The sequence below is a fragment of the Chrysoperla carnea genome, chromosome 1, assembly GCF_905475395.1.
Source record: "Chrysoperla carnea chromosome 1, inChrCarn1.1, whole genome shotgun sequence".
NCBI lineage: Eukaryota > Metazoa > Arthropoda > Insecta > Neuroptera > Chrysopidae > Chrysoperla > Chrysoperla carnea.
In genome coordinates, this window is record NC_058337.1 from 25,306,744 (window position 1) to 25,330,630 (window position 23,887).

General features: G+C 27.5%; 1 protein-coding gene across 2 annotated transcripts in view; it reads right to left on the bottom strand.

The window, feature by feature from the left end:
- Window positions 1-23,887, bottom strand: part of LOC123305506 — an 88,423-nt gene that overhangs the window by 24,813 nt on the left and 39,723 nt on the right. Inside the window, exon 1 of one of the 2 annotated variants that reach the window (XM_044887239.1) lies at window positions 9,079-9,121. The exons of the other annotated variant lie outside the window; for it this stretch is intronic. The gene's annotated coding sequence lies outside the window, so the exon portion shown is untranslated. Of the gene's footprint in view, window positions 1-9,078; window positions 9,122-23,887 lie in introns of those variants that run through there. 2 annotated transcript variants of the gene reach the window in all.

Consider the following 23,887-nt stretch of genomic DNA (forward strand, 5'->3'; position numbering starts at 1 on the left):
GCAAAATTTATTTATTTTTCGACAATTACATGTGAAAAAATTAACATTCTGGATATTTTTGGAAAACAAATTTAAATAGGTCGAAAATTTCTGGTATATTATCTGTTATTTGATAGTTTGCATATATACTTTAGTATAGTAATCTCTATATATGTATTATAAATGCGAAAGTAAGGATGTTTGTTTGTTTGTTTGTTACGCTTTCACGCTAAAACCAGTGAATAGTTTTAAATGAAACTGTACAGCAATATAGTTCATACTTCAGAATAACACATGAGCTATAATTTATAAAGATATATATTTAAAAAAGATACAAAAATAAAATTTAATTTGACATTTACTATTTTAAATTTTTACAGAATACTTTAAAATAGTCAATGTCAAACCATTCATGGCCAACCTTTTTGATATACTCAATAAATGATGACTACTTTACATTTAAAAAAATTGAAAACTGCGCACATCAAGAGCGATGGAGGCAAAAAAGTATAGTGTTTTTTACTTTTAAGTCCAGTGAAACGGGCGGGTATCAGGTTAGTAATATATAATGATATTATTTATCATTGTCAATGTCAAAAAGAGATCTTTTTTGAAAAAGTTTAGGAACCATGAAAATATAATTTGTATAGAACTACTTATATGAAATCTAACCACGACATAATGATCATTTGAACATTTTAGAATTGACTTAAAAAAATCTCAAAACAAAACAAAAAAAACTTCTAAAAAGATGAAACAAATTGTTATTTATAATCTGTAAAATTTAACAAACAACAATTTTATTATAATGAATCATTCTTCATTAAAAATAAAAAGATTCAGTCTTCAGCAACAATAAATAATAATAAAAAAAACTTTTTATATATTTTCTGAATAATAAATTGTATATTTGTTTCAGATCAGCGAACCGCACAAGAAACAAACATTCAACTCTGTGTATTAGTAGTTTTGACATGTACAAATTTTCTACAAAACCATTTGAAAATGTGAGCCTTGTTTTTCTATCCCTTAAGGTACCTATATGCCTCTGTGTAGAACTGACTAATCAATTTGATTCTAGAATAGAATTGTTTGATTGAAATTGAATTAATCAAACCAAACCGTTCCTTCCATTTTTTTTATTCCGTTTGGCTTTGATAATAGAATAGTGTAGTTAATGTATTTAGAAGGAAAAGCAATACATTCCCGGACGGTTACGAAATGTACTTTTCTTACGAAATGCTCTAGTGTTTTTTTCTGATTTTGTTAAATAATATCGTCCAGATTTGGATAAATATGAAACGATACGGAAAAATTACTTTTTTGGTACTTTCTCGAACTGATATTTGTTTCGTTGCGCGGTAACCATTTAAAATATCAGGAAAAAAGTTTTTTTGGCGTCTAAACGATACTTGAAAGTTGAAATTGTTTAACAACTTCAGAAAAAGTTATTATAATCGAGTAAGATAAAAAATTTACTAAATAACTGTATTGCAAAAATATCAATCTTATGTTTGTTATAATTGGGAAAGTGCTATTCAAATTTCAAGTTTACTGATTTATATCTCCTGCCTTCTTTTTGTATGGTAACATGTTTTATAAAATAAGTGGAGAGAGTATGATCCAGAAAAAATAGCTGGAATATAAATAAAATTAAAAATATAATTGATATCCTAAAATAAGTAAAAAAAATAGAGGTTTCAGACAGAATTTTATATATTTTCTATGTAACAATTTTTTTTTTTTAACAAGTTGAAAATGGATAAAATTCTGCAAGCTCTTCCAATATTGAAAATATATAAAATTCCATCTGTAAGCTTTATTTTTTTAGGTCATTTTAGGATATCAATTATTATTTTAATTTTATTTATATTCCAGCTATTTTTTCTGGAATACTCTCTCCACTTATTTTATAAAGCATGTTAACATACAAAAAGAAGGCAGAAGGTCACGAGATATAAATCAATAAAATTGAAATTTGAATAGCACTGCCTGAAGGCTATTATATACCATTTCATTTTTTATTACTTTTACAGGGAGTTTCAAAACAAAATACATAATTGATCGGCTCACTACGCAACCCAACACATGAGAGGGACGTGAGATATTTATCAATCGATAGCTTGGTCTTTGAAATTTAGTCAAGCTTAGTCAATATGGACTTTTACCGCGCTTCGCCAACGTGCTTAATCAACTGCTTAGCTTTTACAGTCACTATAGATCATTTTCCTTTTTCAGATCGTGTTTTGTACGTACGCAAGTTTTACAAAAGTAATGGTCCAAAATAAAGTTAAGTTAACAGGAATACATTAAAAAATTTCATTATCCAAACCGCAAACAATCGAAAAAACCCCAAAATTACGTTTTTCTGTTCTGTACATGCTAGAAAGATGGAATTTTCACCAATTGACTAGAAATAAAATCAAATTAACATAATACTTTATTTTGGGTTGATTGGTGAAAATCCCATCTTTTTAGCAAGTATAGAACAGATAAATGTAATTTTGAAGGATTTCTTCAATTTTACGGGAAGTTACGATGCAGGTGATGCAATTTTTCAACGTATTCTGAATTTTATTTTGGGCCGTTTGGTGAAAATTCCATTTTTTTAGCATATAGAACTGAAAAACGTAATTATGGGTGGTTTTTCCAATTTTCTAGAGGGGTTGCAATAAAAAAGATGAAGATTGAACATTTTTCTAGTTGTGACCAACACTTATATCACCTTCCGGCCGACACTATTAAAACAATGCAAAACTGACACAGAATTGATAAATGGCGTATGTTTTTACACATTTTAGCGCGAGACAAACTTTTAAACAAAATACGGATGTACATAAACCGATTCTTGGTCCTAGCTCATACATATTCAGTTTCGTAGTAATATAAATAGCGACTAGATATTAAAAAAAACATTTCTAATCATTATATTATTCTTAAGTAAATATGAAGTGTTCTAGAATAATTTGCTATTTGACAGAATATCTACAATTGCTGTGAATGGCATCCAGATCAAAGTTCTAATCTACGATTTCTAACAGTCTGTATACAGAGGTTGTGTGGCGTACATATAAGTATACTTCTTAAACATAACCTTAACATTGCACACATGAAATTAGCTGTAGTTTGAGAAAGTAAAAAAAAAATCTAATTAAATTTAATAACATAGTGCACTGTAACAGCCAATAAATTATATAGTGTATATATTTATTTATATTTTTTAAAATCATATAATTATATAACAATTTTATTTAACGTGCAAACAAAATAACACTTAAGTCTGTAAGTGAAGTGTTTAGAGTGTATACAAAATATTACTTAAACTTAAATTATACACCAAATATATCGAACTGAGTCACACGATAGCGGAATATTCATCACACCCTTATTCCAAATGCGAAATAATAGATATACAATACAAATGCCAAAAATTGAAACAAATTCCTCAAACAAAAGTTGCTTTTTGCGCCGATTGCGCAACGGAAAAAAAGTGGTAATATGTTTATCAGTCTATTTATGTATGTATGTTTGTTTCTTTGTGGTACCTACTCTAGAGGTACGATTGGCCGATTTTGATGATTCTTACGTCACTCGATTAGCCTTAATCTTGCGAATGCCATTAAAGACATGGTTGTTTTGAAAATTAAATATGGCGACAAATATATGTCATATTGTGAAAAAGAAAAAACTGAAAATCGACGAAGTTTGTTATATGATATCATTAAAAAATAGACAAATCGATTGACGTTAGAATCATTAAAATCGCCCCACTTGTTTGGTCTGTAGAGCGCCACAAAGGACTCAACATACAAACGTAGGCCGAAAATGAAAGTCGGCGAACTTTATTAAGTGGAGTATCGTTGAATAGAAATTTGATATGTTATATGTCACTGGTTCAAGTTCGACTCTGAAGAAATCTAATTTTTTTTTAAACAAACCTATTAGCAGGTATAAACCTTTTATTATTTTTTTAAATAAAAGGTTTATATCTGCTCATGTAGTTGTGACAATCACATAAGTATTTTGTTATAATATTTATAAGTGGTAGAACAAATCAAAAAAAGATTGCTTTAAAACTATGTTGCATTTCAAAACAAAAATATTTGAAATTTGTTAGATAGTATATTACTTTTATACAAACAACTCATGCGTTAGTGTCAACCTCACCACTCAACCCCGCACGGTAGTTGTATCACATTCGTGGCACAACCTCATATCGATTGGTATTAATTTTTTTCAGTGTGGATGTGGACAATGGAATGCATTTCATAGAAAAATCAATTTAAAATCATTATTATTGTACTGCACGTTTTCTGCAACTCTCCTAACAAATATAACTGTCAACGCTTTCTTGTAACTCGACGTGGAGTAAAAACAAATAAGGGCAATAATATTAATCAATGTATGATACCATACATAGATATTATAAGACGTGATGCTCTAATTCATCGCGTCGCGTGCTCTCACAAAATGAGCAATGTGTCTTCTTTAAAATCTTATTAATTTATTATTTAGAATGTCAATGTTAATCCTATGTTTTGTGAACTAAATTAATATGTCATTTGTTTGATATTACTAACTTGGTTTCTTATTCATTGTTGAAGTAGTATTCTTGTAACAATCAGAGACAATAATATCTTTCTGACTACTTCTCTCAAATATTAGCAAGTTACAAAAAACCTTAAACTTTTCATTATGATCTTGTACACTCAAAGTATATGTCCTAAGATCCAAAAATACACTTGATTGCAAATATCTTCGAAATTAGGCAAAATACAAGTTGTGGTATCAATTTTTAACAAAACAAGCTGTTGGTAGGATCTGGAGCGACGCTTGAAGTCCACACGAATTACTTAACACCATAATAAATAGTTTTAAAAAATATAAAAACTCGATCGAATGTTATGAAATGCTTTTCGGATCACATTACCGTTAATGCACTTCGATTGACACTTCAACGAAGTCGATATGATTTTTTGTTGGCGCGATATCGATCAGGAAAAAATGATCGCGAATGTACGTACGTAAACACACATGCTTCTTGTCCAAGGTTAATGCCTTACCCTGACCATGAAACGTAAAGATATATTGAAAATTTCGATTTCGAAGATCGGACTCATTATAATAACTTGATATACTTGGGGGGTTAATAAATTTTTCTACAAAAGAATGTTCTTGTTACCAAAATTTTAGTATTTATTTTTAACTATTCGTAAAAAACGTTTGAACAAATTCCACGTAATTTTTTCGTAAAATTTCAAGGTTTTTAATCGGTGTAACTTCCTTTTAAACAATATTGGGGTATTGCATGATATTTAAATTATATGCTTAGACCTTAAGCTTGAAAATGAGATATAAGCGGAAAAAAAGTTTCATTTCAAAAGCATTTTTTAAAGTGCTATTATTCTAGACATTTTGTAATAACTTTTATTCTAATTAATATTTTAGAAAAATTCTTTGGAGGGATTAATTTTACAGAATAATATTATCCGTTTTTACAGTTAAAAAAATCATTGTCTAGCATGATTGGTCGCGTTATAAACAATTAAATTGACTATAAAAAGTTACTGCACCATATTTCGAAAAAACGACCTTGTTTATCGGATTCAGCATAAAAAAAAACTTCGAAAACCATCGGTCGTTTTCGTGAACCTCAATTGGCCACGAAAACCAGCTCAGTGGCCGTCGTATTAATACATATCGGCCGTATTTATACAACAATTATAATTTTTACCATAGTTACGCCACACTATTAATATAACTGGATGAATGAACATATAAGTCTATGGATTGCATATATGTTTTACATTGAAAATTAAATATTATTTTCTAACAAACTTAAATAAGTAATTATGTTAATTTGATCTCTCATTTTCACAATTTCAAATGCAACAAGTTTAATTAATTGTTAATTTGCAATAACTTTAACATTTACTATACCATTAACATGTATAGCAAAGATAAGAGCACTGTGGTCGATTTTGCTACTCACTCCACTTACTATGCTTCCTATTTTAAAATAAACCATTATTTTTTTGCATTATTGCAAATTGATTTTAAAACCTATAATCTATGCAGATATCACTAATTATGACATTTTTCATATTGTCAAATAGCTTATTCTAATAAATACAATCAAATTGAATATTATAAATTGAGTTAATAAAATTATTTATTGGTATGGTAATAGTTATTAATAATTTTGTCACATATTTATCCCACACAAGTAGAATTTTTTGTTTCAAAAAACACACCGTTATCAACATAAAATATCTCAATAAATTATTTAAGTCATATGTTTTTCGATACACACATTATGTGATATATTTTGTTTTAGGAATATTAAAAAGGAAGAGTCTCCGTAGCCATTTTTATCAAAATTAATTTACTTGAGATTTTCTGTGATATCGATTATTCTTAAACTTAAATAACCAAAAAACTGTGCAGTTGAGAAATGAAAATTTCAAACCATAATGGATGCTGGCCACATTTTTAAGATTCGTGGGAAGGAAACTACTGATAGTGACTTTGAACTGACCTTAACCTTTAGTTCAGAGTCATTTAAATAACAATTTATGTTCATGCCTGAATTGAGCGGCGCACGCGGATAACAAGCGGTGTGGAAAGAGTGGTTGGAAAGTGTCGCATTACTGGACGTATCGAACTACTGAATGTTTGAATTATTCAGACACTACTGTATAGGCAATTTTATTACATAAATGATCAAATAATAATATAATAAAAGATAAAGAACTTAAAAATATTTTCGCATCCACAGATAAATTCGATTATATACACAACGAATATAATTTCAACTGATCGAGGATTTTAACAGGATAAAGTTGGCAAAATTCGAATTTATTCAATGATTAACTACTTCAGATCTAATAGACTGGCAATACATTTCAAATTATTTAATATAAGACAGACTCGCAAGATGATTAAAAAAACAGGAAATATTTTTGAATTAAAAACTTTCATAGGGGCGTAATACGATTTTTGGTAGGGTAAAAATTTTGGTAAGGATTTACGTCAGCAATGCTACGTCATCATCACCATTGTCAGCAACATGCATGAGTATAGCTACAGATATAACAACGTTACCTAGGAACCAAAAACTTTATCCAATCGAAAAAAAGACACCTATGTAATAATAATTGAAGCTGTACAATTAACTATTAACTAAGTGATTTTGATCTTTGGTAACTTCTGATTACTGTTTATAGATGGTGATATTTTGATTAATATTTTTATAATTATAATAATTATTTTAAACAAAGATTAATAATTTCAATTTACAAATTATCAAATTTTATTTATTCATAATTAATTGAAAAATTAAAAAAAACACAGTTATTCAGACAATTCCCATGACTGATTATCTTTTTTTATCTGTTACAGATTACAGCTTAATTTTTTTATCAAATAATTTTCGGAAACTTATTTATCACCATGGAATAATACTTGTTTGACCGTTGTAAATAGTCGCTATACCGATTCCAAAGCGATATTTGAATAATTCTGAATAATCTTCGAACTGTTTGATTGTAATTATTTTGAAATGGAGTTTAGAGACAGTAAAATCGAATTCACTGCCAGCCGCGGTGGTGGCTACAGAGACGTTCCCTATTAAAAAAACATAAAGTTGAACGATATAAGAACTTATAATGACCTTATGACACATTTTAAAAAGAAGTTCTAGTGTTAAGTAACAAGTGTATTTTATTATTTATAACTGATTACTGTTTTAGTGATCGTTGTTTCATTTTAGAAATATGTGTTTTGTATTTGTATTTCGAATTCAATTTGATTTACATCCAAATTTTGTTTTTTAAACATAGGTTCAACGGACTTATTCTTAGTTATAATGACTCTTTTTTTTTTCATTACATTAAAATTGACTTTTAAAATTTACTAGCAGTTTCAAATGTCATTTCCGTGGTAGTAAACAAATACCCTTTTTGGATTATTGTACAAAGTATTTTCACAAATTTCACAGTCCTGCAACTAAGAAACTGAATGGCTGCCATTTTGTCCTACGGGGTTAATTTTTTTTTTTAATTGTAGTTTTTTTTATTATCTTTCGATTTTAAAATAAGTTGCATACCCGTAAAATGACTCCTTGATCCATATTTTTGCGAAAAAACTGAAAATTTAACACTTTCTGGAAATAACTGTTTGGGGGGTGTATGGACTGGCTTTGGGGGTGTTTTTTGGTTTCAGAAAACTATTTTTAAAAGAGATCTATATGGTTTAAAGCAAAATTTTTAATTTTTAACCCCCGCGCTGTTAGGAGGAAGGGGTATATGGAATAAATGTATCTTAAAAGATTTTAAAAAGAGATCAAAATAGTTTAAAATACTAAAGTAACCCAAAACTTTAGATGTATTTATTAATATAGCCCTTTTTACAACATCCACCCTTCCCCCTCACGCTTTCATATTTTTTGCAAATTCAAAATTTTTATGACGTATAAATGTGATTTTGGGGTCGCTGATTTCAAGTATTTAAGTATTTACAACCTAATAAAACCAAACTGGATAATTTCAAAGTTGCATTAATTTTTTTCTTTTAGATATTTAGTTTAATTGTACTATTTTGCATTAGATTTAATTTAAATTATATTTGGTTGCTGAAGTAGCTGATTACAATTTTAAAATTTAAGGAATAACTTTTTAAAATTTTTTTAATTAAATTACTTCAAACATATAGAGGATGTTATAATTAGAAAAAAAAATAACCCAAATTAAAAATATTTTATCATTTTGTTCAAAAATTCCATTGTTAAACTATTGTAAATAATTCTTCACTGTCAAATCAACTTTGTTCTAGGCATCATCAGATCTATGTTATCTGAATGTTTGTTTACTTTACTACATACATTATTAAAAACAATTAATGTCGAAAACAATCAACAAAAAAATTCCAGTAAATATTAAAATTTTTCTTCATGCATGAACAAAAACTAAACACAACATAAATTTTCACTTTTTTATATAAAAAATCCATAACAAAATATTACATAACATATTTTTGCATGAATACACTTTATACTTTTATATAATAATAAAATAAAAGATATTAAAATAATAAAATCACCTGAAACTTTTTAAGGGTATGTCGTAAATGATAATTTCCACGTTTTCCATGATTATTTGACGGTAATCTTGTTGGTGATGATGTAGACGCTAACGCTGCTGTTACAGATACATCACTACTATAATTATTATTATTAGTTTCACCATTAATTAAAATTGTAGAATTAATTAAATGAACACCATTATTAATATTATTATTATTAATATGATTATATTTGTTTATACTGCTGCTCGTGGTCGTGGTCGTCGTTATATTATCATTATCAAGTTTATGTATTGTGCTGCTATTATTAATTAAATCATGTTTATAATTATAATTATGTTGGCGACGTTCTTCACGTCCATCATGTTCGATATTATTTAGTTCACGATAATGTTCATTTGTGTTACGATGGTCTGCATCACTTGTTATATTACTGTTACTATTTATTATTTTATTTATTTTATAGATTTTTATTATTTTTCTATTACGATTTTGTTGTATATTATTATTAATATTTTCCATTTTTTGTTGTTATTTATTTTGTTATTTTATTGTAGTTTTTTTTTTGTAATATAGGTATTTTATCTCTGAAAAATTATCCTTCTTTTATTTTTCAATGAATAATTAATGGTATGTATAAAGAAATGATAACGTTACGAAAATGTTGATTTCAGCATGGTTACAAAGAAATAAATAATAGTTTAAAAAAACTAAAAAACACGCTTTTGTAACTAGCTGAACTAAAAGGTAAAAAATAATTTCTTTAAATTTAAAATAATCATTTTATCGTAAAAAATCGTGGAGTGCTAAATTTCAATTATTGAAAATATTTTATAGACAGATATTGGTAAAAGTAAAATCATTATAAAATATTTTAAAAAGCATCTCATTTTTTTACGATAAAATGATTTTTTTGAATTTAAAGAAATTATTTTCTACTTTTTAGTTCAGCTAGTTACAAAAACATGGTTTTTAGTTTGTTTTAACTATTATCAATTTTGTGTTTTTTAGACTATTATTTATTTATCAAAAACTCATATATAAATATGGTGGGAGCGCAAATACTTTTTATATATTTTCAGATATGGAAATCTTTATTCCTGAACAACCTGGTCAGGATAATCAAATAAACTTATTAAATTATTGTATGGTCATCAGTCCTTGATAAATATGCCAAATTTCACGTTAATCCGACGTTTTGTAGAGGATCAAAATCATGTTCAAAGTTTTCGTTACATACTAACATACGTATGAAGCTAACAAAAACCGTGTTAAAAAAGGTTATCTTTTTTGTTTCAAGAAAATGTATTTTTACTCCAAGCAATTTTGTTGTTTTTCTTTTAATTTTTATTCTTAGCTCAAGAAAAAAATTCTTGGGTCAGGTTCTTTTTCTATGTTGTTTTTGGATATTTATTTTCTTATTGAAATTAGGTAATAAGATAGAGATGAAATCTGTCATGGACCCGAGTGCGGTTGCGTTTACTGCTGCGCATTCTCGAAAATAGCTGCGAAAATTTCTGATTTTAAAATAATTTTTCATGTAATTTTAGCAATATAAATATATAATTCAAAAGACGTTCGTTATAGAGCTAAAACATCGCTTGAAATCAATTTTCGTTTTTGAGTAATCGTGATGACAGACGGACAGACCACAGACAGACAGACACACGGAAATGGACTAATTAGGTGATTCTATGAACACCTATACCAAAATTTTTTTCGTAGCATTAATATTTTTAAACGTTACAAACTTGGGACTAAACTTAATATACTATGTATATTTCATATACATGGTATAAAAATAATAATTTAAATTCGAAGCCTAAAATTCAGAAATAAGAAATATTACACATTCGATCGAATAAATATAACTTAATTGTAATATCAACTATTCCGGAAAACATAAAGCTTGGCAATTCTCTAAATTTATTTTTAGTACAGTAATAAATTATCTCATAAAATATTTCCTCAAATTTTGCATATTCACTTTGAGCCTACAATTAAACTTTCTCGTTTTGTCTGCCATTAAATGTCGATTTTATGGAAATCGAGCTTGTCGATCATTTGGTTTTGACTGCTGTATATATTTATTAAAGAAAGCCGTTGAGAAAATAATATGTAAAATCAAATAACAGGAATTTTGAAATTGTAACTTTTAACATAAAAAAAAAATGAAAATAAACAATTGATTGAGTAAATTGTTGAAATACCGTATTGACAGTATTGAACGTCATCGTTTGCCAAACTTTCAAAACATGTCAGATAAAAATAACATGTTTATAAGCCAGAAATTTGCGGGTCGAAATATTTGACACTAAAATGCTTTAGATAAGAGTTATTTTCACACCCTAAAATGAAGTTCATTTCAAATTATATTCCATTTGGAATAAATCCTAACTCTAGTTTATTTCAGTTAACAACCTTTTTAATTTGCATAGACTTAAAAAAAGTAAAGTTTATTTTAGTTAATTAATTACTCATTAAATATTTATTTACTATGAGAAAATGATCTAAATATTTAAAATTATTTTATATATTTGTAATAATTATATAAAAATACAATAGAAATTTTAAAAAAATTACTTGGATTATAACAACCCGATTAGAAACATTGTAAGAAATGCTGGTTAAAAAAAAAAAAAAACTAATCTATTGTATTTATAATTAAACTCATTCATAATCAAATAAATTCTTCATGACTATTTCAAATAAACGATTAAGTGTGTGAATAAATAAATATTCTACATGAGGGCGATTTTAAATATAGGGTTGTTCAGTAATATGTTACCACGTAAATTGTAGAAATTATTTCAAAAAAAAAAAATAAAGAAAGATGTTACAACTTAAATTTGAGAGACGTGTATTTTAAGAACACATTAAGGATGTATGAGCATGACAACAATGTTTGATTTAAAGGCTCAAAATTTGTTTGTAGGTAGTCTTTTACTCAAATATGTGGTTAAAATTTCAGCTTAGGTATCCGTGCAAATTTTTAAGAAAAAAGTCATTAAAAATCGATATAAAATACATTGGCTCTTATGGAGGAATCTCAAAAAACAACATATTTTGGAAGTTTTTGATAATTTTCATTTGGAATGAATGAAAACAAATTTAAAAAAAACTTTTTAATAGAAAGTAAACATATTAGCAATGAATTAGAAAAGAAAAAAACTAAGTGTCACCGTCCATATAAGGGATGTAAGAGCAGGGTAGATTAAGGGTTGAAATTATTTTTATCTTATTTTCAACTTTGATGATGAATTTTGTTATAACTTCATGAATGTAGACGAAAAATAAGAATAAAATTTTTCGATATGTGTCTTGGTTTTCGAAATATCGAAAGCTAAATAATTAAACAGAATTTTCAATTTTCGATATTTTGAAAATTAAGCCAGATATCGAAAAATTTTATTCTTACTTTTCGTCTTATATCGTCAAGTAATAATATAAATTTATCATCAAAATTGAAAATATCTATTTTTAAATTTGTGCCCCCACTACCATGCTCATACATCCTTAAGTCTTGGTAGAACTAGACTAAGTATGCTCGATTTATTACGAGTTTTGGTTCAGTTCGCGCATGCACCCAGTCGACGCCATTTTAGCTTTTAATGTTGTAAAAAGCGTGAATACGTTTGTGTGAACAATCCTTGTGTGAAAAAATAGTTCCTTGCAATGAATGAATCATTAATTATTAATGAACTTTTTCCGTTCAGATTTTTTCAATTTTTTGTGAGACAACTCGACTTTACAATAATATGAAAACAAAACATTGATCAATTTGACAGCTCGAACGGAATAGATAAGGCGCTGAGTGCCTACAAAAAAATTAACAATCGACTATCTACTATAAACTAATAGTGGGCCGAAAAAATGAAAAACTTAATACTTACAATCGTACTAGCTTCGTTTCTATTTCATAAAACGTATTTTATGTGCATAACATTAAAATATAGACTCATACCTTTAAAATGAGTATCTTAAAATACAAAAATGTTATTAATTGGCCAATCTACGGCCGTTTCAAACCAAGCGCTTCGGGTCGACCTTATGCAATATCATTTTTGTTTACAATTTTGATCATATCTCCGGTTCTATTGGGCCTATCAAGACTAATAAAAAAAGGAAATATTTGCTTTTTCATGTAAAATAAAATGGCACACTAAATTTTCAATAACTTAGGAGCTATGGACGTATAAACAATTTATTTGTTTATAACAAATTTCCCCCTATTTTGAGCTATGAGCAAGCTGAGAATTTGGATTCAGCGGGTCAAAATACGCCGATACAAACTACAATACACTCCTAGCACAGTAGGACTTATAAATGTATAAAACATTTAGCGCCTTCACTATAAATAAATATACTATATGGCGGTGACTGGGTACCATCCAAGAGAGTGAGAGAATGTCCCCATCCTACTCCCACCTGCAAAAAAGCCATACCATGTCTAGTTCTACCATGAGAATAGTAATCTCTGATAGTCTTAGTATCTGGGTTTACTCGGTGTTTTTTGAGTTAAAAAGGCACAAATGTTGTCACTTATATAAGAACCATTTAAAATGTCTCAACATCAAATTTGAATGTCTCGGTAATGTACTTTATTTCGTCGCTAATAGATGCCAGGAACAGTCATATTTCGCAATCAATGTTTCAGTTTTTCCTGAAAACACGCATAAAACAACGTTTTCTAGAAATAAAAACGTAGCTTGATCTATTTTTCGCCCCAAAAATCCCCTGCATACTAATTAACATGAAAATCGTTGGAGTCGTTTCTGAGATTGCTGATATTGATGAATAACTGTTTTTTTTTTCTTATTTAAATAAGATGACAATCGATTCTCCGACACTACCCCTTTAATCGGACCATCAACAAAGCCGGGTGTTCGTAGTCCAACTACTGAAATTTTCAATGCATCGGGCTGTCAATTAATGTATGTCAGTTAATTGTTTAACGCCCACAGTGTATAAAGAGTCTACTGTCTTCTTATAAGAATAAAAATAAAACAGATAAAAAGTTACCGAATTTAAAAAGAGCAGCTCTCTAAAATACGCCTTTGCTCACTATATAAGCACTTCGATCACATAAACTGTTGACGTATTGTAATAATAGTCGCAGAAACGAAGCAATGAAATTCGAAAAATTTGAACATTAAGTCGGATTTGAATGCGGTCTTCGACTTAAATTGATTTATAAGAAATAAAAAATATGCAATTTTCATAAATAATATGCATTTTATAATTGCATTTTCAATTAACCCTAAATATAATAAGTTCACAATTCGAATAATAGTGATTTATTACTCGGAGGTTTTATCCGAGTACTTAGTGCTGAAGTATCCGAGGTACTTAGTGCTCAGGATAAACAGCATCACCGTCGTCCCCTGGATTTTTCGGAAAATTCGTTCTATAATCGATTCAAACTCGTTACGCGGAGTGGCTGAGCACGAATAACGCGACTGAATTGATCTCCGAGGTACCTGGTGCGCAGAGTACTTCGAATACTCTGAGTACCCCGAGGTACTCAGGTACCTTGTCACAATATTCGTATTTGGCGACCTCAAAAACTCCCGTGTAACAAGTTTAGAATCATTTTCATCACTATTAACCGAAATGTAGTAGATTTATGGTTAATTTAAAATGCAATTATAAAATGCATATTATTTATGCAAATTGCATATTTTTAGTTTCTTATTAATCAATTTGAGTCACAAAAACGTGATATTGGAATGCATTCAGATAAACTATAATTTCAGTTACAGTATCTTCAATAAAATAAAAAAAACGTGATAAAATCAGATATCACTTTCTTTAACAATATAATCGATTTAAAAAAAAAAAATTATAACTCTCCTTTTTAACATAATATATATTGTTGCGTTTGTATTCACAGATCATAAAACTGATTACAACAATAATATAATAATAATAATTGTAATAAGTTAGTTTTAATTAATGAACGGTGGGAAATAAAAATGGAGATTAACGATCCATGATAATAATCAAGGCTATTTTATAGATATGTGATAAATTTATTAATTTTCAAATTGTAATATGAGTATTAATTATTACTTATATTTACTTCTATTAATTTTTAATAAATATTAGTTCGATTTTATTATTTTTGACCTAGATATGCTCTTTCTGGAAATTTATTATTTGGGTGTGTGAATTTAAAATATGGCTTTATGTTAAGAATACATAACATTTGGGGATCACGATGGTAAAATAAAATGTAAAATGAAATATATAAATAAAATACCAAAAAGTTCATAACGGAAAACATATTTTTTTTATTATTAATCTTATGACGAAAAATCATTTTTTATAAGAAAAAAAAAAAATAATAAAATCAAAATAAGACAGGATACGAAATTAAGAAAAATTTATTGACGATTGGAATATTTACATATTGGCGAGTATTTATCGTTAAATAACTTGAAAAGAAATAAAGTTACAGAAAAAGGTAGATTAGTAGATAAAATATTTTTCTGAAAAAAGCTAAATTTTTTAACTTTGTTCTGTAACTTTATTATTTTTCGAGTTATTTAACGATATAACCGAAATATAATTCGATAAAATTTTTGGAATTTAAGTTACAATATTTCAAAAAATATTTATTCGAAAATTCTAGAACTTTTTGAGCATATTGCCAGCACTTAAATAAGGTTAATGGGAAAGGGGCAATAATTAATTTTAGCTCCCGTGGTAAATTTATTAATTTTTATACTGAATAATACATAAAAAGAAAGGTTTGAGAAACTTTTTCAGGCAAATAAATTAGAACATTTTTCATTTTCATGGTTTTTTATAGTACTTTAAAAAGTGTACGATACACTTTTTTAAAAAAACATCAAATTTTTCAATTATTTGACTTAAATACAATTTCAATCGACAATAACTCAGAAAGAATTAACTTTGAATGACACTTTTTGCTTAATATTCATTGCTATATCGATTCCTTTTGTCATTTTCAGCACAAATGTTTTCATCTCGAGAAGGAGTGTTTTTAACTTCTTTAAATAATGCAATCGAACAACTTTTATAAAGATTCATTGACGGGTCCTGGATTACGAGGTATAAATCTTACGGCTCTCCACTAGTAAATAAAACCTTTTGTGGATTATAATTTAGAAAACCATTTATAATAAAAAAAGCTTTAAAATATTGCTGACATAGAATTTTTGATGATTTTTAAAGATTAAGGATGTATGAGCATGGTAGTGGGGGCACAAATTTAAAAATAGATATTTTCAATTTTGATGATAAATTTATATTATTACTTGACGATATAAGACGAAAAGTAAGAATAAAATTTTTCGATATCTGGCTTAATTTTCAAAATATCGAAAATTGAAAATTTTGTTTAATTATTTAGCTTTCGATATTTCGAAAACCAAGACACATATCGAAAAATGTTATTCTTATTTTTCGTCTACATTCATGAAGTTATAACAAAATTCATCATCAAAGTTGAAAATAAGATAAAAATAATTTCAACCCTTAATCTACCCTGCTCTTACATCCCTTATATGGACGGTGACACTTAGTTTTTTTCTTTTCTAATTCATTGCTAATATGTTTACTTTCTATTAAAAAGTTTTTTTTTTAAATTTGTTTTCATTCATTCCAAATGAAAATTATCAAAAACTTCCAAAGTATGTCGTTTTTTGAGATTCCTCCATAAGAGCCAATGTATTTTATATCGATTTTTAATGACTTTTTTCTTAAAAATTTGCACGGATACCTAAGCTGAAATTTTAACCACATATTCTTTGAGTAAAAGACTACCTACAAACAAATTTTGAGCCTTTAAATCAAACATTGTTGTCATGCTCATACATCCTTAAATAACATATTTCTCTATATCTAATGTAATATTATCGTCGTTAAAAAATAAAAAGCTATATAATATTGTTGATTACTGTTTCTCTTCGCTGTTTTTTAAAAACCTCTTATATTATATGATGATGTATAATTTAAATCCTTGAATTATAATTTTCTGAATAATAATATACATTTTGTAAGCAATTAATGTGAAAGCACCCATAATACAATTTCTTTTTTCAACGCACAATTAGGGTGTCTCAAGAACATTTAACAAACATCATACGTCAAGTGAAATGCGTTCGTTTCTTTACTAACTTGATAGTTAGGTATTGTTCTTGTGTTTTCTTCTACACTGTTGGATAAAATGGTACTTAGTGGTATGAAAGTATGAAAATGTAATATGACAATTTTAAATGTTGTAGAAATAAAAAAGAAATGAAAAAATACATTTTATTTAAAAATAAGTGAAAACGAGCAATTGGCTGAGTTAATTGTTGTAATATCATGTATAGAAAGTGTTGAATGTCAGAACTTACATTATTTTTTTTATAAATTAAAAAGAGTTTAAAAAACCATCACAACACTTTACTTGGTCTTCGAAAATTTAGAAAATTTTCAAAAGTATTTTGTAGATTTTTTTTTATTTTGCGAGAATGTTTCACAAGAGCACTAGTTGAAACTACCTGCAAATTTTCAACTCCCTAACTTTCATAGTATTGGACCAAATTGACACCAAATTTTTGTCCAAATTTGAGCCCTCACGGATAAACAACGATGTTTACGAAAAGTGTTTCAAACAAAAGTTGTTTCTTTTGTATAAGTTTTGTTCTATCTCTAACGGTTTTCAATATGGGTCCTGTGGATCCAAGACCTTGACTTATGCTGCCCATTTACGAACTCAACCTAACTTTTTAAGCCCTGAACGCTATAAAAATTTCAGCTTGATATCTCATTTCGTTTTTGAGTTATCATGTCCACGGACAGATAGGCAGACAACCGGAAATGAGTGATTTCTCCTCTATAGGTGATTCTATGAACATCTATACCCAAATTTTGTTCATAGCATCAATATTTGTACTCATTAAAAACTTGGGACTAAACTTAGTATACCTTGATATAAATTACATGTATACAGAGTATAAGTAACTAAACTGAAGAAAAAAATAGTATATGTATAAAATGTTCACGGATTCTACAATTTTGCAAAGTACTTAATTTCGAGATCAAAACTAAAGATTCTCAGAAAAAAGTTTAATCCCTGAGAAAAAACTTAGTATTTAACTAGACTTGTTTATTTTGATCAACAACTTGGCTAAACTAAGTTCAGTTTGCGTATTTTTTTAAATTTATTCACGGATCATTTTTCGCAATAATTTTTTTGGGAATTGTTTTCCTAAGGATCTGTAGAAAGCAGTATTCAAATAATTAAAGTGGTAAGTGGAATGGCGGCATCTTACATTTTTTTTCTAAGCTCACTGATTGGTGATATATGAGCAAAGTAAATTGCTAATTTATAAGATTTATTCCTAATAATAATTCTGACTTTCATTATGTTCCCGAATTGTTGGAAGGAGAAATGTCTTATAATTTTTTATTATTTTTTTTAATATATCGAAAAATTACTTCTTATTATTCTAAACTCTAAGTTCTCTATTATTCTACACTTAACGAGTTTTTACGCTCTTGACTATTCTTTTAAATTCAAATAAACAATATTTAAGGTGTTAGCACGTGTCAGTGTTTAACATATTATGTTTAAAATAAATTATATCATGATTGTATGACCTCTATATAGTAACCGTTATATGTATATGGATGATGTTGCGATCAGTCGTGTAAAAAAACAATTACTTGCGAAAAATCTGTTGCATTTTAGCAAGAAGCTTTAAGTAAATGTTGTTTTAGCCCAAAAATGTGATATTACAATTTTAAAATTTGTAATTTTTCAGTATTTCCGTGCTTTGTAAAATCGTTGTATCCCAAAAAATCTTATAGACTTTTTTAACAGAAATATTACTGTAGGAAATAAAGCATTTGACTTTTCAGGGTACCCGCACTAAAATATTCAGATGAGTGTGTAGAACAAAGTCATATTGATTAGAAAGTGTGGTTTTATAATGCGTACGCAGAACTTTGCACAAGCAAGATCTTTTATTTTAGGGTATTTTAGGAATTTTTCATGTCGGCATTTTTTTTGTCAACTCACCATTTTTGAGATACAAGTGATTGAAAAAAAGGAAGATTTAATTTTGATGAAAATTTGATATTGTCGAAATAATCGATTATTGTACTATTGTTGGACTCTTTTTTCCTCAGCTCACCGTTTTTGAGATATAAGTGGTATTTTATGATTTTTCATCAGAATTAGCTTGGGTGAACTTCTAAGCGAGCATGGGCATAGTAAAAGCACACTTTCTAATCAAGGTGACTTTGTTCTACAAACTCATCCGAACATTTTGAGCCGGGTACCATAAAAACTCATATTGGTACATAGAATTGCCAACTTTTGATCTTTTTCCGGCTTTATTCCTTACAGTATTTACAATTTAAAATAGAATGAACTTATTTAATGAACCAAAATTTTGCAAATATTTTCTATGGTAAATTACTAACCGTGAAAAATTTAGCGCTGAATTTATACCTTTTAAATTACCTTAATATACAAACACACACACACACACATAATTTTGTGTAAATTATAAAAAATATTAACGAAATTTAAAACAGCGTCAAATATTACAACACCTTCGAAAGCATGCTTTTCAAGTGTTTGGGTTAGCATTATCTTCTAATTTGTATGAATATATAAAAATGTACAACGGGTAAATTTGTTTGCAAAAAGATTGAAAAAATATAATAAAAGTACTCGAAAAATTAGCCTATTTCTTTTAAAACGTTTTTATACCATGTATATATGAAATATACATAGTATATTAAGTTTAGTCCCAAGTTTGTAACGCTTAAAAATATTGATGCCACAAGTAATGAGTTCATTTTCGGTTGTCCGTCCTTCTGTCAACACGATAACTCAAAAATGAAAAAAGATATCAAGCTGATTTTTAAAATGTACTCAGGACGCAAAAAGTGAGGTCGAGTTTGTAAATGAGCAACATAGGTCAATTCGGTCTTGGGTCCATAGGACCCATTTTTGTAAACCGTTAGAGATAGAACAAAAGTTTAAATGTAAAAAATGTTCTTTATAAAAAAATAAACAACTTTTGTTAGAAATATTTTTTATATATACATCACTGTTTACTCACGAGGGCACACATTAGATGCAAATTTTATAGTATGTATTAATATGGGATTATATATGTATGTGTGACATGTATAGGTATATATGTAATGTGATAGAGTAATCAACAGTGTCTATACATGGTATTTAAACGATTAACTCAGTCAATTGTTTGTTTTCACTTGTTATGTATTGCTGTACTAACTTTTTGATCCAATTATTAACTAGCAAAACAAAATTGACCAATTGAATTTGAAACTTTTTACCTGCTGGAATAATGATTGTGTACAAATCTGACTTATTTTCCTCGAATAATTTTGTTTTGAAATCACATCATAGAAAAGCATACCACCGACACAGAATTTAGTCCGAAATAACAATACCAACTTACTACTTTGTATATAGAGGTTAGGAGCGTTATTACTTATTCATCATCATCATCATGATATTTATAAGATTATTTAAAATAAATAAAGAAAGTAATTTTACACACGTGTGATGCAGTGTTAGTCTTTAAAAAAATAAATCTGTATATTTATCATAAATTGTTTGTTTTTATAATGAATTATGAATTATTAGTTGGTTTATAATTAACCACAATTATATCATCTTGAAAATATAAGAAAAGTTTACATAATGTTATCTTTATCTTCAATATGGTAACATTAATTAAGGCTGTTCAATCTTTAATCGTATATACAGTGGTGGATTTACACTAGGGGCAGTCGGGGCTAGTGCCCAGGGCGACAAATTTTCTAGGGCGGCAAAATTTGGAATGTGAGAAAATATTTTCTATACAATATATAATTAACTAATTCTTTTAAATAAACTTTTTATTTTTCAAGAAATATAATTTATGCATTATGTATCAAATCAAAATTTTGTATATTATAATATAGGGAACTTAAGTGAAAACTATTAAAATAGTTTAATTTATTTATTTCCATAAAGGTTTGCAAAAATAAAATTTAATATTTTTATTTTCTGGAATTGATAAATTAATATAGTTTTTTTGAAGAATTAAAAATATTTTCAAATTATGTATGTCTTTTTGATAACAGAAACTTTAATTCCTTAAGAATTCCTTTTTTTCAGTGATCATTTAGATGAGGTATATTATAAATATACCTGAGGCAAATTTTTAATATCTTTATTGTTATATAACGCATCTTTTATGATTAATTACTAGTTCTTTCATTAAATAAGGTTTTTAAGAATTACGTTTTAGTAAGGCTTAGCATTTCCATACCAAGACACTATGTATGTACTAAGGTTTTGTTTTACATTAAAGACCATTTAATATTTATTTAAATTTTTTAACTAATTATCATAAAAAAGCAACAGTAATTTTCATACAAATTTTAAATTAGTTCAGATTATTTTATTTAACTATTACTAATATTTTATCAGCATAATTACGAAAATTAACGTAGTTTCCATGCGGCAACATTCAAAATGCGGTAAAAAATAATAAACCTACAATTTCAGATACCATCGTCGCAGAGCTGTCGAAATCGAAACAAATTTTTGTTTTGGAATTTGATAAAACTCAAGAGTAATTTTGTCCAAAAAAATACGAAATTATTTTGGAGATGGTTTATATAAAGCCCTACATTTTGTATAAACTTCGAAAACTACTCTTTCGTCAAATGAACTCTTTTTTTGAGTTTTTATGTATTTTTAACCTATACAGGGTATACAGAGTTTGATGGGGACATCATGTTTGACATCAAATTAGACCTAGTTCTTCGGGTTGCTTTAATAGCTTGTTAAGATTCTAAACGATAAGAGATAAAATAACACGTTAGAAAATACGCATAAAATTTATCGATAGTTGGTGGTTAAAGTTATGGACACTGGCGAATGTATTGTTCTTGACCACTTTTGGCTAACCGCAGTTTTCTTTCAATACTACAATAATGACATATTTTTTAGTCGCACTTTTTCCGAAAGCTGACGATTTTCAAAAAAATGATTTAGATGAAAAGCGTTAGTTTTTTTATGAGGATCAACTCTCTAATTTTAAAGTAGTATTCTATCTCTTACCGTTTAAAATCAAAATAACCCAGACTAGGTCCAATCTGATGGCAGAACATGTTCAAATACTGCAACTTTTTTTGAAGTAATTTTTTGATTGGTTAACTACAAAACTAGCTATTAGTCATTATATATTAAAATGGTCCAACCTACATACTCAAAAGATGACAATTAAAAGTTTTTTAATACTTTTTTTATGTGTAACCTCAAAAATTAGGTTAATAGTATCGGTAAGATTGAAATATTTATAAAATATTAAAAAAATAATTACTGTCCAGGTAGTTAAAGCCCCAAAAAACGTGAGGATTAAATTTTTAATGGATAAATTTTAAGATTTTTTAACATTTCTTAGATTTTTCGAATTTGCGGCTAATTGTTTAAAGGTGTTTCAGATTAATGAAAGTAGTTAGCAAAAATTAAATTTTTATTTGTTTACTAGCTGTGAACTACCCGCTTTGCTGGGCAACATTCCCACTTTCACCCCTCCCCCCATATTCCATATCCTTTTCTAGGTTACTATCACCTAATTAAATTTCATCCAAATTCGTTCAGCCGTTTAGGCTTTGCGAGTTATAAAGGAAACGTCACTTAATAATAGTAACGTAAATAATTGAATAAAATATGATAAATATATAACAAATCTTCAACAGATGTACAATATAAATCATAAAAATAAAAAGTTATGATTAATTATTTATGTTAAAATGTTTGGAAATTGTGAAAAGAAAAACATTAAAGTGTCGGAAGTGCAGAACAGATATATATTAGATAAACATGTTTTAAAATATATACAATTTTATATGAACGATAAAAGAAAGTAACTTTAAATTTGACCTTATCAATTAATTTATTCTAAATACAAGAAATAAATTGAAGATGATAAATATGGAAACTTTTTAAGAAAAAAAAAAAGTATCAGTTTTTTTAATTTAGGAACCGTGTCCAAGACTTTGTTACTAACATGGATAATTGAATAATCTTTTAAGTTTTAGTCAATCGTAAGTAACTGTAACAATAGGGTTAAGAACGCCACAAATACCACCACACACTATCCTTGCATCCTCTGTATCTGAATCGCCCTAGCCTCATTTAACCTTATAGTAATCCAATCTCTCTTGATTTCAAGAAGGACACTATAATGTTGCTTTTAGCTTAAATTTCACTTCAGCCGTAATGTTTTCCAATATTAAAAAATTATATATACAAGCAACATTATAACGTATTTTTCTGATCACTATTTCTATATTTCACCAATTTGAACTTGTTGACTAGATTTATTAGCCATATAACGTAAAAACCATGTAAATTGAACCGAATGGTAGGTACACCAGTTTCGGTTGGATAAAAGTTTCTAATGATTAATCCTGACATGTAGATAACAAAACACAAAATTAATTTTTATAAAATATAAGGATTATTATAAAAAAAATAAAATAAATAAATTCATTAAAATTATACATTCGGTCACGTCATATGAAAGGCTATGTAAACTTACAAATAGTACAAATACAAAAACATGTAAAGTTGCAAATACTTGTAAACTTAAGACGTAATGATGACATTCAAGACGTCATGATATTCTACACTGTTTTAGAAGTAAATTTGAATTGGTTTTTAAAATTAGGTAAATAGTATTTTTTATACCATGTATATGAAATATATCAAGGTATACTAAGTTTAGTCCCAAGTTTGTAACGCTTAAAAATATTGATAGTATGAACAAAA